Source organism: Schistocerca americana, chromosome 9, assembly GCF_021461395.2.
Source record: "Schistocerca americana isolate TAMUIC-IGC-003095 chromosome 9, iqSchAmer2.1, whole genome shotgun sequence".
In the NCBI taxonomy this organism is placed as follows: Eukaryota; Metazoa; Arthropoda; class Insecta; order Orthoptera; family Acrididae; genus Schistocerca; species Schistocerca americana.
The window spans coordinates 160,737,691-160,743,690 of record NC_060127.1 but is presented as its reverse complement, the minus strand read 5'-3'; positions in this window follow the sequence as shown (position 1 = coordinate 160,743,690).

Genomic DNA, 6,000 nt, shown 5'->3' with positions numbered 1-6,000 from the left:
GTTCTCTATAGGAGTCAAACAGGGGAAAGCATTATGAAAGCATTTTCAAATCTAAATCTATTAAAATTGGTAATTATCTTCTCGGTTAGATATAAAGAAACGTATTAGGAGACTTAAGGTTTTAAGTAAATATCACCACAAGAATGATTAACAAAAATCTTGGAATCCAGCTAACAGAATCGCTGTTTGGTCAGACGTACATTCGGAAAGAGCATGCTTCACGGGCCTTGATTAGCGCGAAAACTTTAGAAGGTGTTGTAATTTGAAGAAGTACGATTAAAGAACATACCATACAGTTTATGCCAGCAAACCAGTGGGCACTAATCTAGTTACATATATATGTGTACTACTGGTAAACGAATGTCAAAGCACAGATTCTGTGAAGAAAATGTCACAATAACAATGTAGAAACTAATTTCAAAAATAATAAATTTTCTGTCCGTACATAGTGAACTATAAGTCACTCATTAGATTGCTATGCAAAAGCACATGTTAGTCAAAGTAAGAAGAATTTCTGAAAACACTAAGCGTCAATGCTTTGCATCTTTGATAGGGCTCATGTTAATATAAACCACAATGTGGTAACTCATTTGATTATTATTGTTGGAGAAAAATGATAGGCCCTACTGTAAAGACATGTGTCATAATCTACTGTCACTTGTACATATATTTATGCATAATTATAGTGGTCTTCATTTCATGTTCTTTAAATTTTGTGTAAATATCGCTGTACACGTCCTTATTTATGCGTAAGATGTGCTAAAGTGCGTCATGAGTAGGGTAGGCATCTGTCCCTATGTATCGGGACCGTCGCTGTTAAGGACTTTCTTGCCCCGACAAGACACAATTTTGTCCCTATTTTGCAAGATTGTCTCACACATAGCGTTGCATGTTTTTTTACGGGTTTGTATACTAATTATGTTTTTTCTTCATTCGTACACCCCCATCTCAGAGTGTGCCGAAGTAGCGCATAATGTTAATTCGGTGCTAGCTGTGGCAGTTCTGTACCTCAATTGTGCTTCATTTATGTGAAGCTCACTGATGTTTATCTAACACGATAGGTCATACACACACGCAAAGACTTTCACTTGTCGTACAAGGACAGTGATTTCCTTAGCTTTTACAGAATTTATTGAACACAGCATATACACTCCGGTATACTTACGTAAAGTTAGGCCTCATAGCCAAACACGGCCACGTGCGTAATTTTGATTGAGAATGGAGAAACTTTTGTACATGCTAAATGTTTAATGACAATTGTGTTCAGTACACCACTTGTATGTAACGACATAAACAATCTGTGAGGACAAAATATGACTGTACTTCTGGATGACATTCTAGGTGAATAGAATACGTGCACTCCTATGAAGGGCTTTATACAAGAAGCTGATAGCGATAAGCCATGCAGTGAAAACGAAAAGACGTTCTTTCACAGTGACTTCCTCAATCAAATTGAAAAACAGAGTAAGTGCTATCTTGACCACAGTTACTCTGTGTTGTGTAAAGAACAAGAAATTTTCAATCTAGTGAGTCGGAATGGACAGCAGATCTATTGCGAACTCTTCAACACCAGTGACACTTTTCGCTTACCTTGTCTGTAGTCACGGTATAGTATGTCTAGCCTGCAGAAGTGCGTGAAGCGACGTCAATGTAGACAAATTCAGTCTCCTATTCAGAAATCGCGTGTTGCCTGCACCGTACACTGAACTTCGGAAACCCGTTGTACCAGTAGAATGCGACTGTAAGGACCTCGGATTGTTGCCAAGGTGCGCCAACCGTCCGATTATTGGAAATATGACAATTTACGAAACTCCGTGCAGTTTTCCACCTAACAAAAGGCAATTACACATTGTGTATGTACTTATTAACCTGCATAAATTTGAAAAATTTATACATCATAGGAAATGGAAACTGTGTATGTAATGCGTCTCAAGCAAGAATGAAATACGGAACACAACAATCAGTCGGTATGACAATACAAACGAAAAACACCCCCACAGCTACAGGTATCAAGAAACAGACGTATTGTATCTTATTATGTTATCCTTGTGAACTAACCAACATCTTGTATTCTATAATACTGCGTCGGCATGCAGCGATCCGAACTTCTACATAGTAAACATTGTTGATAATGGACTATGAAATATCTATTTTGTATATGTGAACCAGGATCCCTTGCATACTGCTATGAAATGTGAGTTAAGAATTTAGTGATATTTACAGCAAATCTGTATCAGCGTCAATCAAACATGTGTACCTCTCCCTATTATGGAACAATTTTCTATTCAAATTGAAATACTACGTTTCGCAATTGAATTATCCATACCCCTCGTTCCCATGAACCATGGACCCTGCCGTTGGTGGGGTGGCTTGCGAGCCTCAGCGATATAGATAGCCGTACCGCAGGTGCAACCACAACAGAATTTTATCTGTCGAGAGGTCAGACAAACATGTGGTTCCTGAAGAGGGCAGCAGCCTTTTCATTAGTTGCAAGGGCAGCAGTCAGGATGATTGAATGATCTGGCAGCGTAATATCAACCAAACCTGTCTTGCTGTGGTGGTATTGCGAACTGCTGAAATCGAGGGGAAACTACATCTAAATTTTTTCCAAAGGGCATGCAGCACTACCGTATGGTTAAATGATGATGGAATCCTCTAGGGTAAAATGTTCCGGAGGTAAACTGGTGCCCCATTCGAATCTCCGGGTGGGGACTACTTAGGAGGATGTCGTCAACAGGAGAAATAAAACTGGTGTTCTATGGACCAGAACGTGGAATGTTAGACCCAGGTAGGTTAGAAAATTTAAAAATTGAAGTTATGTGTATGGGAAACAGTGAAGTTCAGCAGAGGAACAAGACTTCCGGTCAGGTGAATACCGGGCTGTAAATACAAAATCAAATTGGGGTAGCTTTAACAATGAGTAAGAAAGTAAGAGTGCGATTAAGCTCCTTTGAGTAGCATAGTGAACGCATTATCATAGTCGTGACAGGCACAAGCCCAACACTCATCAGAGTAGTACAAGTTTATATGCCAAGAGATTGAAGAAATGTATGATGAGATGAAATAAATGTCTCAGATAGTTAAGGGAGATGAAAATCTAATTGTGATGGGCGACTGGAATTCGATAGAAGGAAAAGGAAGGGAAGGAAAAATTACCAGTGAGTAGGAACTGGGGGAAAGGAGTGAAAGAGGAAGCCACCTGGTATAATTTTCCCAAGAGTGTAATTTAATCATTGTTAACACTTGGTTTAGAAATCATGAAGGAAGGTTATATACGAAGTGCTATCCAAAATTTTCGGGACTGGTGCTGCCATCTGTTGAAAACCTTACCATTGGGCTAATGGTCACATCATCCTCGAAGTAGTTCCCATCCGCACATACACATCAGTCCCAGCGCTTCTGCCATTGGTCAAACCTTTTCTGGAAGTCCTGTTCTTTGAGGGTGTTTATCACCGCCTTGAATCCTCTCTAGTGTGTCGAACCGACGGCCTCTCAACTTGAGTTTCAGTTTTGGGAATAGTGCGAAGTCGCAAGGTGCCAAATCTGGCGAGTATGGTGGTTGGGGTACATTCGCCATGTTGTTTTTTGCCAAAAAGGTCCTGGTGAGCAAGGATCTGTGAGGGGGTGCATTGCCATGACGCAGCAGCCAGTTCCCTTGACGCCAAAGTTCATACCATCGTCGCTGCACGTTTTCATGGAGCCATCGCAAAACGTCACAGTAGTATGTAGAATTCACTGTTTGGTTGGGTGGGACGAATTCTTTGTTCACAATTCCCTTGGTATCAAAGAAAACCATGATCATGCTCTTCACTTTGCTCTTCACCTGTCTCGCTTTTTTGGGTCTTGGAGAGCCCAGGCTCTTCCACTGGGACGATTGTTGCTTTATCTCTGGGTCATAACCATAAATCCAGCTCTTGTCGTTGGTGATAACCTGCGACAAGAAGGTTGGACCACCAGATGCAGTCTGACAAAGGTCCGTGCACACTTCAACATGCTCTGACTTCTGATCGGCAGTCAAGATCGTTGGCACAAATTTTGCGGCGACACGATGCGTGCCCAATTCATCAGTCAACATTCCTTGACATGTCCCATAACCAATACACACTTCATCCGCAAAGTCTTGAATGGTTCGACATCGATCTGCATGAACCAACTGTTGAAGTTTGGCAACAATGTCTGGCGTTGTGCGGCTAATGGGCCTTCCAGTGTGAGCATCATCTTCGACGTCTGTACGGCTGGTCCTGAACTGAACATGCCACTCAAACACACGTGTACTGCTCATGCTCTGTTCCCCAAACACTCGCTGAATCATTGCAAGGTTCTCTGTAGCACTTTTCCCGAGATTCGCACAGAATTTGATACACACACGCTGTTGTTTTCGCGGATCCATTGTAAAAATCGCCACACACCAAACACAGAGTATTATGGAAATCACTGTGAACATCCAGCACGTCCTCTCAGCTGAATGCCACTCACACACTGACTCATCAGATATGCAGCTCTCGCCACCTAGCGGTGCAAAGATCTACTACTTCTACTTTACAGATGGCAGCACCACTCCCGAAAATTTTGGATTCCACCTCGTACGTGGAAGAGACATGGAGACACCAGAAAGTTTCAGATTCCCAATGTGATGGTAAGGCAGAAATTTCAGTAGCAGATTTTAAATTGTAAGACATGTCAGGGCCAGGTGTAGACTCTGACCACAATGTATTGATAATGAACCGTACATAAAATTGAAGAAATTGCAAAAAAGTATGAAATTAAGGAGATGGGACCTGGATAATTGAAAGAACCAGAGGTTTTTGGACTTTTCAAATGGAAAATTGGATGATGATTGACTAGAGCAGGGGAAAGGAATTCAGTAGAAAATGAATGAGTAGCTTTGAGAGATGAAATAGTGAAGGCAGCAGGGTATCAAATAGGTAAAAATGCAAGGCCTAGCAGAAAACTTTGGATAACACATGATATATTGAATTTAATTGATTAAAGAAGAAAATATAAAAAGGCAAATGAAGTAGGTGGAATATAATACAAATGTCTAAAAAAATTAAATTGACAGGAAGTGCAAAATAGCTAAGCAGGAGTGGCTAGAGGACAAAAGTAAGGATTTAGAAGCATATTTTACTATGGAAAATACAGATACTTTCTACAGGAAAATTAAAGAGGCCTTTAGAGAAAAAAGACGTCGCTGTATGAACATGAAGAGCTCAGGTGGAAAACCTGTACTAGACAAAGATGGGAAAGGTGCAAGGAGTATATAGAGGGTTTATACAAGGAAGATGAATCTGAAGGCAGTATTACAGAAAGAGAAGAGACCATAGATGAAGATGTGATGGGAGATATGATACTTCAAGAAGAATCTGACAGAACACCAAAAGACCTAAGCTGAAACAAGGTCCCTAGAGTAGATGACATAGTCAGAACAGCTGATAGCCTCGGGAGAGCCAGTCACGACAAAACTCCTCCATCTAGTGTGCAAAATGTATAAGCAGATGGCATACCCAGGACTGGAAGGAGAACGTAATAATTACAATTCCAAAGAAAGCAGGTGAAACTAGCTGAGAATACTATCAAACTATCAGTTTAATAAGTAATGGTTGCAAAATACTAACCAGAATTCTTCACAGCAGAGTGTACGCCTTATCTCAGTAGGTAGATTAAGGAAAGGCAAATATATGTTTACAGCAGTTGTAGACTTAGAGTAAGCTTTCGACAATGTTGACTGGAATACTCTCTTTAAAATTCTGAAGGTAGCAAAAGCCAGGGAGTGAAAGGCTATTTACAAGTTGTACAGAAACCAGAAGGCAGTTATAAGAGTCGAGGGCATTAAAAGGGAGGCAGTGGTTGAGAAGGGAGTGAACATAGTTGTAGCCTATCCTCAGCGTTATTCAATCTGTACATTGAGCAAGCAATAAAGCAAACCAAAGAAGAGTTTGGAGTTGGAAATAAAGTTCAGGAAGAAGAATTAAAAACTTTGAGGCTTGGCAATGACATCGA